Source organism: Entelurus aequoreus, linkage group LG18 (assembly GCF_033978785.1).
Source record: "Entelurus aequoreus isolate RoL-2023_Sb linkage group LG18, RoL_Eaeq_v1.1, whole genome shotgun sequence".
NCBI classification, from domain to species: domain Eukaryota; kingdom Metazoa; phylum Chordata; class Actinopteri; order Syngnathiformes; family Syngnathidae; genus Entelurus; species Entelurus aequoreus.
This window is the reverse complement of record NC_084748.1, coordinates 47,848,179-47,860,209: the sequence shown is the minus strand read 5'-3', so window position 1 is coordinate 47,860,209 and position 12,031 is coordinate 47,848,179.

The following is a 12,031-nucleotide window of genomic DNA, read 5'->3' as shown; positions in this document are numbered from 1 at the left end:
CTTCTTCAACCGGTTCAACCAGCCCGTGCCCTCTCCACCCCTCACTCCCCATCGCAGCCACCCCCTCTTCTTTTCCCCTCAACGCACCTCCCCCCCAGCCATGGCAACACCCCCCTCCACCACCTCTACGCAGACATTAGTCATCTCTGCGGACCAGGTCAGAGGTCAACTGAGGAAGCTACAGCCTAAGAAAGCAGCAGGCCCAGACAAGGTGTGTCCCCGACTCCTGAAGACCCGTGCTGCAGAACTGGGTGAACCACTCCAGCGGATCTTCAACCTCAGCCTGCAGCTGGGGAGAGTGCCCACCCTCTGGAAGACGTCGTGCATTGTTCCAGTTCCCAAAAAGAACTGCCCCAGTGAGCTGAACGACTACAGACCAGTGGCGCTCACCTCTCATATAATGAAGACAATGGAGCGGCTCTTTCTCAGCCTCCTCAGACCACAGGTGCAACATGCCCAGGACAGCCTGCAGTTTGCGTACCAGGCAGTCGTTGGTGTGGAGGATGCTATCCTTTACCTGCTACACAGAGCCCACTCACACCTGGATAAGGGAAATGGCGCTGTGAGGATCCTGTTCCTGGACTTCTCGAGTGCCTTTAAAACTATCCAGCCCCGCCTTCTCCAGGACAAGCTGTACAGAATGCGAGTGGACCCCTGCCTGGTTGCCTGGATTTCAGACTACCTCACCGAGCTGTGTCACATCCAGAAGTACGCGGATGACACAGCCATCGTCGGGTGCATCAGGGACGGCAGAGAGGAGGAGTTTCGGAGGCTGGTGAGGGACTTTGTTGTCTGGTGCCACAGGAACCTCTTGCAGCTCAATCCGTCAAAGACCAAGGAGCTTGTCATTGACTTTGGGAGGTCGAGTCCAAGGTCACAACCTATTGTGATCGAGGGAGTCGAGGTACAGACTGTGGACTCATTCAAGTACCTCGGGGTGTGGGTGGACAATAAGCTGGACTGGACTGTTAACACGGACCACTTGTACAGGAAAGGACAGAGCAGGCTGTACTTCCTGAGGAGGCTGCACTCCTTCAAGGTCTGTAAAAAACTCTTGTGGATGTACTACCAGTCTGTGGTTGCCAGTGTTCTGTACTACATCGTAGTGTGCTTGGGGGGGGGGGGTAGTACATCTAAGAAGGACAGCTCCAGACTGGAGAAACTGATCAGGCGGGCCGGTTCTACAATCGGAATAAAACTGGACTCACTGGTGACGGTGGCAGAGAAGAGGACTGTGGAAAAACTAGTGAGCATCCTGGATGATGCCAGTCACCCTCTGCATACCGTTGCCAGTAGCCAGAGGAGCCTGTTCAGTGCTAGACTGCTTCATCCCAAGTGCAGGACTAATAGACTCAAAAACTCCTTTGTCCCACACGCCATTAGACTGTACAACTCTTCTCTGGGAGGGAGGGGGGGTACTAGGATGACAGGGGATGCAAAACAATAACAGTGCAATAATTGTTCATAACATGGTCACTACTGCCTAGTTTCTCTTGTTATATTCTTATTTTACTGCAATATTTTTATTCTCATTGTTGCTTTTTGTTTTTATTGTATTGTAATATTTTTTAATTTTGTTTCATTTATACACCCATTATTTACTTTTTACTTTTAAATTTGATCTCAATTCTGTACACTGCTGCTGGAATTTTAAGTTTCCTGAGGGAACTCTCCTAAAGGAATCAATAAAGTACTATCTATCTATCTATACATCTATAGTGATCACAGAGACAGGTTGTTTTTGTGTTACTGTATATTTGGGTAACAACAGTTAGGGATGATGTTTGATAAGGAATTATCGAGTTCGAGCCTATTATCGAATCCTCTTATCGAACCGATTCCTTATCGATTCTCTTATCGAGTCCAGATAGGTTGTTGTATATGGAAAAAAACACACAATATTTGGTTTAACAAAAGCTCACTTTTATTATATAAGAAAACTAATCTAATAAATAAATAAATATTGACTGTTACCCACCTAAAAAAATTAAATCAAATAAATAAATATTGACTGTTGTTACCCAAAGTATATTAAGTGGGATTTTTCAGAGAAACAAATATATACAGTAACACAAAAACAAGCTGTCTCTGTGATCACTGTAGGTGTATAAATAATAATACAGTGTTAAATAAAATCAGTCCCTTGAGCACAAAACTGAAAATAATACAGCTCTCCAAAAAGTGCACTTCTGCTGCTATTTGACATAACTGTTTGTTATGATGCTTTGACATTTTTGCACTTTATTTCTTTATTGAAAGAAAATTCTATGAAGAGAAAAGTTCTTTGCAAATGTGGTTACAATGCTAAAAATGAAAAGTTAAAGCTAAAAAAAGAAATACACTTTATTGAGTTAACATTATTTCTTTATAGGGGGAAAAATGTTATGAGCTAGAGAATATAACAACTACACTACCCAGCATGCAACGGGAGTTACGAGCATGCGCGGTAGCCCCGAAAAGTGTTGCATGTTGCCACGCTGTGAAAGTAAACGTCAAGAACTCAGCCAACACGCCTCGTCTGCATTATTTATAATTAGACAAACAACACATCTACAGTGTGATTTTGTTTTGTTTACAAGGAAAGAAAAACAAAAGTTAAAAAAGGGAGATATGTTGTATATATATGTATGTGCTGCGGTTGTTTTAAGAACGTTGCGACAGCTGCCGTAAAGGAGGTGCGTTGCTAGCCTGGTTGCTATGTTTCCGGTTGGTGGTAAAAGTGTTGGTCATGTGTTTTACCCTGCTAAAATCTCTCAGTAAAGTTATTCGATGGATTATAGCTTTTGTTTTGAACTTTATTACACCTTGGAGCGCTTTTTCCCGTCCATTGTTTTCCTGCTTTCGCTATCTGCGCCTAATGACTGAGCTACGTGACGTCATTTCTTGTGATGTCCCATGGAGCATTTCTGGTCGGGACGGGATTCGAATAAAGAATCAACTCTTTTCCTTTATTATAGTGGTCTCGATAACGGGTACCGGTTCTCAAAAAGGGATTCGAGTCCGAGGACTCGGTTCTTTTCTTATCAAACAACCGGGAAAACCTGTTTCGAGTATCATCCCTAACAACAATCAATATTTATTTTTTTTATTTTTTTTTAGAGGGGTAACAGTCAATATTTATTTATTAGATTTTATTTTTTTCTTATATAATAAAAGTGAGCTTTTGTTAAACCAAATATTGTGTGTTTTTTTCCATATACAACAACCTATCTGGACTCGATAAGAGAACCGATAAGGAATCGGATCGATAAGAGGATTCGATAATAGGCTCGAACTCGATAATTTCTTATCAAACTTCATCTCTACTCGTACAAGCACATGCTGATGCCATTTCTAGAAATAAAGTGACGTATCGTTCAAACGTATATCTTTCAGCAGAATTTCTATGGAAGTGCTCAAAACTACAACAAATATGGCGCAGTTGAAGTGGAGCAACATAAATAAAACAGCGCATCCTGAAGAGACGCTCAGAAAGCGATTTAAAGGCCTACTGAAAGCCACTACTACCGACCACGCAGTCTGACAGTTTATATATCAATGATGAAATCTTAAAGGCCTACTGAAATGATTTTTTTTATTTAAACGGGAATAGCAGATCCATTCTATGTGTCATACTAGATCATTTCGCGATATTGCCATATTTTTGCTGAAAGGATTTAGTAGAGAAAATCGACGATAAAGTTCGCAACTTTTGCTCGCTGATAAAAAAAAGCCTTGCCTGTAGCGGAAGTAGCGTGACGTCACAGGAGCTAGTATTCCTCACAATTCCCCGTTGTTTACAATGGAGCGAGAGAGATTCGGACCGAGAAAGTGACGATTACCCCATTAATTTGAGCGAGGATGAAAGATTCGTAGATGAGGAACGTTACAGTGAAGGACTTGAGAGGCAGCGATGGACGTATCTTTTTTCGCTCTGACCGTAACTTAGGTACAAGCTGGTTCATTGGATTCCACACTCTCCTTTTTCTATTGTGGATCACGGATTTGTATTTTAAACCACCTGGGATACTATATCCTCTTGAAAATGAGAGTCGAGAACGCGAAATGGACATTCAGTGCCTTTTATCTCCACGACAATACATCGGCGAAATGCTTTAGCTACGAGCTAACGTGATAGCATCGTGCTTTAACTGCATATAGAAACAAAAACAAAAAAAAACCCTGACTGGAAGGATATATAGAAAATCAACAATACTATTAAACCGTGGACATGTAAATACACGGTTAATACTTTCCAGCCTGGCGAAGGTTAACAATGCTGTGCTAACGACGCCATTGAAGCTAACTTAGCAACCGGACCGCACAGAGCTATGCTAAAAACATTAGCTCTCCACCTACGCCAGCCAGCCCTCATCTGCTCATCAACACCCGTGCTCACCTGCGTTCCAACGATCGACGGTACGACGAAGGACTTCACCCGATGCGTTTGGCGGCCCGGAGACGTAGGAAGTCAAGGTGAGGTCGGCGGCTAGCGCGTCTGCTCTCCAACAAAGTCCTCCTGGTTGTGTTGCTGTAGTCCGCTGCTAATACACCGATCCCACCTACAACTGTCTTCTTTGCAGCCTTCATTGTTCATTAAATTGCAAAAGATGTCCAGAATACTGTGGAATTATGAAATGAAAACAGAGCTTTTTGTATAGGATTCTACGGGGTACCATAACTTTCGTTAAACTGACTTCGTCACGCGCATACGTCATCATACCGCGACGTTTCAGCCGGATATTTCCCGGGAAATTTTAAATGTCACTTTATAAGTTAACCCGGCCGTATTGGCATGTGTTGCAATGTTAAGATTTCATCATTGATATATAAACTATCAGACTGCGTGGTCGGTAGTAGTGGGTTTCAGTAGGCCTTTAACATTGCAACACATGCCAATACGGCCGGGTTAACTTATAAAGTGCAATTTTAAATTTCCCGCCACACTTCCGGTTGTAAACGTTTTATTATGCTGACGTAGGCGTGTGACGTCACGAGGGCAAGGGAAGTATTCGGAGCCCGTAGAATCCTATACAAACAGCTCTGTTTTCATTTCATAATTCCACAGTATTCTGGACATCTGTGTTGGTGAATCTTTTGCAATTTGTTTAATGAACAATGGAGGCTGCAAAGAAGAACGTTGTAGGTGGGATCGGTGTATTAGCGGCTGGCTGTAGCAACACAACAAGGACTACTTACTTGGATAGCAGACGCCTAGCCGATGCTAGCCGCCCACCGCACGGATGATGGGTGAAGTCCTTCGTCGCGCCGTCGATCGCTGGAACGCAGGTGAGCACGGGTGTTGATGAGCAGATGAGGGCTGGCTGGCGTAGGTGGAGCACTAATGTTTTTATCATAGCTCTATGAGGTCCGGTTGCTAAGTTAGCCTTAGCGTCGTTAGCAACAGCATTGTTAAGCTTTGCCAGGCTTTGCCCCCCTTAACATGCTTCAAAACTCACCAAATTTTACACACACATACAAAAAAGTGGTACAGCACACTTTAGTCAAAAAACCAAACCCCAAAAATCAAAACTGTTATCTAGCGCCCCCTAGGAAGTAAATTGCCTCTAACTCCCACTAGGAATGTCGTAGAGACATAAAACAAAAACCTCTATGTAGGTCTCACTTAGACCTACCTTTCATAATTTCACATCCTCGGGCAAAAACCAACAGGAAGTTGGCAATTTCCCCTTCAAGACAAAAAATGACTAAAAACACTCATTTTTGATTTTTGAGCTGTAATTTGACCCCCTTAAAATACTTCAAAACTCACCAAACTTCTCACATACATCGGGACTGGTATAAATTGCGATCTAAAAAAAAACGAACCCCAAAACTCAAAATTGTGCTCTACATAATTTTTGAATAAAACAGAGAAAAAACTGCTCCTCAGAGGAAAACTCAGACAAAACTGCTTGTAACTTCCGGTAGGAACGTCTTAGAGACATGAAACAAATACCTCTATGTAGGTCTCGCCTAGACCTACATTTCATAGATTGACATCCTTCAGCAAAAATCAACAGGAAGTTTGCTATTCCTCCTTCAAAACAAAATTTTTGTTACAACCGGTCACCAAACATCAAACGTTATCTCCTCTGAGCGCGTTTGTCGTTTCGGCTTCAAACTGCTACAGGAGAGAGATTGAACGCTTCTGATTAAAAGTTGACGAAAGAGTTGTGATTAGTGCTACCGTTTTGATTTTACGAGCCTTCAAAGACCCGCAGCACTAAAGTTGCATTGCTGCTGTGATTTTACGCGCCGTCAAAGAAAACAACCACTGTGCCGCAGCACCTAGGAAAAAGACACAGACACAACTTCCTCTAACTCCCAGTACGAATATCGTAGAGACACGAAACAAAAACCTCTATGTAGGTCTCACTCAGGACTACCACTGGACAAAATTATTGGGACACCTAGGACTAGCACCTGCCAAAAGGCGGACCCGACCAACGCTGCTTGCAGCTTTAATAGTATTGTTGATCTTCTGTCTATCCTTCCAGTCAGGGATTTATTAGGGTCCGCCTGTACCCTGTATAAAGGACTCCCACAGGGAGTCCTTTGTACAGGTACAAAGGAACCTATTGTTATTGTAAGGTTTCCGCCTGTACCCTGTACAAAGGACTCCCTGTGGGAGTCCTTTGTACAGGTACAAAGGAACCTATTGTTATTGTAAGGTTTTATTATTATTATACCGACCCCACAAAAAACTCTAATTTGACCCACTTAACATGCTTCAAAACTCACCAAATTTGACACACACATCAGGACCTGCGAAAATTCCCATCTAATAAAAAAACCAAACCCCAAAAATCAAAATTGCGCTCTAGCGCCCCCTAGGAAAAAACAAAAACAAACTGCCTGTAACTCCCACTAGGAAGGTCGTAGAGACATGAAACAAAAATCTCTATGTAGGTCTGACTTAGACCTACATTTCATAATTTCACATCCTCGGGCAAAAACCAACAGGAAGTTGGCAATTTCCCCTTCAACACAAAAAATGACTAAAAACACTCATTTTTGCCTCTTTGACCTCTATTTTGACCCCCTTAAAATACTTCAAAACTCACCAAACTTTTCACACACATCGGGACTGGTGGAAATTGCGATCTAAAAAAAAACCGAACCCCAAAACTCAAAATTGCGCTCTAGTGCAATTTTTGAATAAAACTGAGACAAAACTGCTCCTCAGAGGAAAACTCAGACAAAACTGCTTGTAACTTCCGGTAGGAACGTCTTAGAGACATGAAACAAATACCTCTATGTAGGTCTCACCTAGACCTACATTTCATAGATTGACATCCTTCAGCCAAAATCAACAGGAAGTTTGCAATCCCTCCTTCAAAACAAAATTTTTGTTAAAACCGGTCACCAAATATCAAACATTATCTCCTCTGAGCGCGTTTGTCGTTTCGGCTTCAAACTATTACAGGAGAGAGATTGATCCCTTCTGATTAAAAGTTGACGACGGCGTTTTGGAAGGTGCTACCGTTTTGATTTTACGAGCTGATGCTGCTCGTTGCCTATAATGACAAACGTGAAATGGAATTATTTCTTTTTTGTCCTCAAAATTCTACACACAATACCCTATAATGACAATGTGAAATGGAATTGTTTCTTTTTTGTCCTCAAAATTCTACACACAATACCCTATAATGACAATGTGAAATGGAATTGTTTCTTTTTTGTCCTCAAAATTCTACACACAATACCCTATAATGACAATGTGAAATGGAATTGTTTCTTTTTTGTCCTCAAAATTCTACACACAATACCCTATAATGACAATGTGAAATGGAATTGTTTCTTTTTTGTCCTCAAAATTCTACACACAATACCCTATAATGACAATGTGAAATGGAATTGTTTCTTTTTTGTCCTCAAAATTCTACACACAATACCCTATAATGACAATGTGAAATGGAATTGTTTCTTTTTTGTCCTCAAAATTCTACACACAATACCCTATAATGACAATGTGAAATGGAATTAGGACTAGCACCAGCCAAAGATGCGGACCCGACCAACGCTGCTTGCAGCTTTAATTTATTTTGTTTCTATCTGCATTTGAGACAGATGCTATCACGTCAGCTCATGCTAAAGAGCTTCGTCGATGTATTGTCGTGGAGATAAAAGTCAGTGTGAATGTCCATTTCGCGTGCTCGACTCTCATTTTCAAGAGGATATACCGTAATTTCCGGACTATAAGCCGCTACTTTTTCCCCTCGTTCTGGTCCCTGCGGCTTATACAAGGGTGCGGCTTGTTTACGGCCTGTTCTTCTCCGACACCGACGAAGAGTATTTCGGTGGTTTTAGTACGCAGGAGGAAGACGATGACACAATGATTAAAGACTGACTTTTCATATACCGGTAGGCTGGTTATTTTGATAACGTACAGGCGAGCACTTTGTATTACTTTGCACCGTTGTATTATTTGTACTCTGCACGAATGCTGTTCGCCATGTCAAAGATGTGAAAGTTTGATTGAATGATTTATTGTTAATAAATGGGATGCTTTGCGTTCCCAAACAGTCATCTCTGTCCCGACAATCCCCTCCGTAGTAGCAGGAACCCCTGTATACTATGGTAATTACACATCAAAACCCTGCGGCTTATAGTCGGGTGCGGCTTATATATGGAGCAATCTGTATTTTCCCCTAAATTTAGCTGGTGCGGCTTATAGTCAGGTGCGGCTTATAGTCCGGAAATTGCGGTAGTATCCGAGGTGGTTTAAAATACAAATCCGCGATCCACAATAGAAAAAGGAGAGAGTGTGGAATCCAATGAGCCAGCTTGTACCTAAGTTACGGTCAGAGCGAAAAAAGATATGTATTTCACTGCATTCTAGTCCGTCACTCTTAACGTTCCTCATCCACAAATCTTTCATCCTCGCTCAAATTAATGGGGTAATCGTCACTTTCTCGGTCCGAATCTCTCTCGTTCCATTGTAAACAACGGGGAATTGTGAGGAATACTAGCTCCTGTGACGTCACGCTACTTCCGGTACAGGCAAGGCTTTTTTTATCAGCGAGCAAAAGTTGCGAACTTTATCGTCGATTTTCTCTACTAAATCCTTTCAGCAAAAATATGGCAATATCGCGAAATGATCAAGTATGACACATAGAATGGATCTGCTATTCCCGTTTAAATAAAAAAAAAATCATTTCAGTAGGTCTTTAAGATTTCATCATTGATATATAAACTATCAGACTGCGTGGTCGCTAGTAGTGGCTTTCAGTAGGCCTTTAAAGTGCAAAGTGTACGCTCAAACACGCAAAACAAGTGAAAATATGTTATGGGTGAGGGCCGACATCCGGGCAACTGAGCTACATACGGGTTCTTCGAGCCATAGCAACCAGACTGGCGTTGAAAACAAACCGTTGCCATTACTCTTTAACCTGTCGACCTACGCTGGTTGAACCCGTCATTCTGCCTCCAAAATGACGAAAAACTGTGTTGTTTTTGGTTGTGCTAACCACAACTGGAAACAGGGAAAACAAAGATTGTATTTTGTTCTGCCAAAGCGTGAAAAAAGCCCACAGAGACGAGACAAATGGCTCGCAGCTTTACACCGGGAAAACGAGGACGGTTCTCACTGGAGTCCCCCAAAGTCCCGGGTCGTGTGTTCGGATCACTTCGTTTCTGGTAAATATAAGGAACAAAAATCCACCTTCTTAACCACAACTTGGCTATACGTCCGTGCTAATGTTGTACTTGTTTAATTTGTACCTAATAACGTTCGACAGCTGAAGTTGTTGTACAAAAATAACAAGCGGTATATACTATATAGCAGGGGTCACCAACGCGGTGCCCGCGGGCACCAGGTAGCCCGTAAGGACCAGATGAGTAGCCCGCTGGCCTGTTCTAATAATAGCTCAAATAGCAGCATTTACCAGTGAGCTGCCTCTATTTTTTAAATGTTATTTATTTACTAGCAAGCTGGTCTCGCTTTGCTCGACATTTTTAATTCTAAGAGAGACAAAACTCAAATAGAATTTGAAAATCCAAGAAAATATTTTAAAGACTTGGTCTTCACTAACTGACAAAAAAACAGATAACAGATTTGGTGTCCAGTTCAAAGTGTGACATGATTTATTTAAAAATTTGAGAGTTGACTTTTGTATTTTACATGAGTTATTATTTGTACAAACATGGTGCAAAGTAATTCATGATTTGTTAAAAAATGTTAGTGGCTAGCTAGTTAAAATGGGATATTGTGATTTCACAAGACTGTCTTAGAAGTGATCATTTGAAAATGTTCAATTTGAAAAATGTGCACTTAGAGAAAATATAAAAATAAAGTGTTGTATATTGATATTTATCTGTTTCTGTATATATTTATTGTGATAAATCATTAAGATGATCAGTGTTTCCACAAAGATAAATATAATTAATTATTAATAATAACAGAGTTAAAGGTAAATTGAGCAAATTGGCTATTTCTGGCAATTTATTTAAGTGTGTATCAAACTGGTAGCCCTTCGCATTAATCAGTACCCAAGAAGTAGCCCTTGGTTTCAAAAAGGTTGGTGACCCCTGCTATATAGTCTATAGCCTAGCTAGCTATTTTCGAAAACCGGACAACGAGAGGATACCAAAGGCAGCGTTAAGATGGACACCACCGGGAAAACGTAAGCCAGGGCGGCCAAAGAACACCTGGCGAAGAACAGTTGAAGGGGAGTTGAAAGAGATGAAGCTTACATGGGGCGAGACACAGAGACGAGCACAGCAGCGAGATGAATGGCGTCGAAGCCTTATTTCCCATCCGGGAAGAAGAGGATTAAGTTAAGTAAGTAATATACTATATAGTCTATAGCCTAGCTAGCTATTTTCGAAAACCGGTTTCGTTATACACTAACACTTGATCTTGTTGATAACTTCCGCGTCTCTTTCTTAGTAGCGCGCAGGCTAAGCTAACTAGCAAGCTAAGCTAACTAGCAAGCTAAGCCAAGCCTGAGAAGCTTTAAAGTTCACTGAGACGAGTCTGACGCAAATAATACATTTTCGTTTTTTCACACGATATGCGAATATGTAACAATGCGTAAATGAAGGATTTAACGCCGACTTCCAAGCCACAACGCTCGTTAAATGCTTTTTCTGTCAATGCTGTGTTCGCTGTGAGCTGCTTTGTTTTCAACGAAATCCCGGTTGCTTGGGGATTGGTAGGCGGAAGTGACGTAGGTCCGCCCTCAACCATAGTTTGAAAAAAAAGTTCAAAACCCAGCATTAGTCTCACCAAATGCTAACAGCTCGCCGCTTAAACACAGAAACGGCGAGGCTCTTTTGGTCAAAACAAGTTTAAAATGTCCAAACATTGACAGAAGTGCCCATGTTTGAAATGCAACTAAATGACAAAACGATAGCGTGGTTCATGCTAGCTGCGATACCAAGACTTACCGATAATGGCGTTGTCACACGATCTTCCTCCTCGGTTTGTTGTTCGCTGGCGAGCCGACGACTCCTCGGTCGGTTGTCCTGTCTCCTTCAGTCGCTCCTCCTCTTTTGCAACACACACCAAAAAACTCAATGTGGCGCGGAGGCGGGAAGACCGGCGAGTGCGAGTGAGGGGAAAAGGGGAGGAGGGGGGGGGCCGCCGACGAAAAAACACCTGGACGTCGTTAGTTTATTTAAGGAGCAGAGCGGGACGGTGTGTGCGGAAGAGCTCCAGGCTGGGGTCCGGGACTGCAGCGAAGAAGCCGAGCTAGGTGGTCTCCTGGCTGCAGCGACACCAAAAATGGATGAGGACACAAACTTGCTAGCGTACATTAGCATGGAGTGGGCGGGGCTTCGCGAGGGGCGGGACAAACAGAAAGGGGGAGGGGTCAATTTATTTGAACAACAACTTTTAAGGCAGCATTTTTAATTTCACCATGTTGTTGTTTGTTCCTCGCAGGAATGTATTTCTGTTCTTCCAACCCGTCAAACATGTCACTGTCAATGAATAGAGAGGACACCTGGATGATTCTCCTGCCTGGAAGCTTTAGTTATTTTCCCAGCTGCCATCACAACTTTGTTGTTCTACTTTTGTTATAAAGACTTAGTGTGGAGCTTCTTT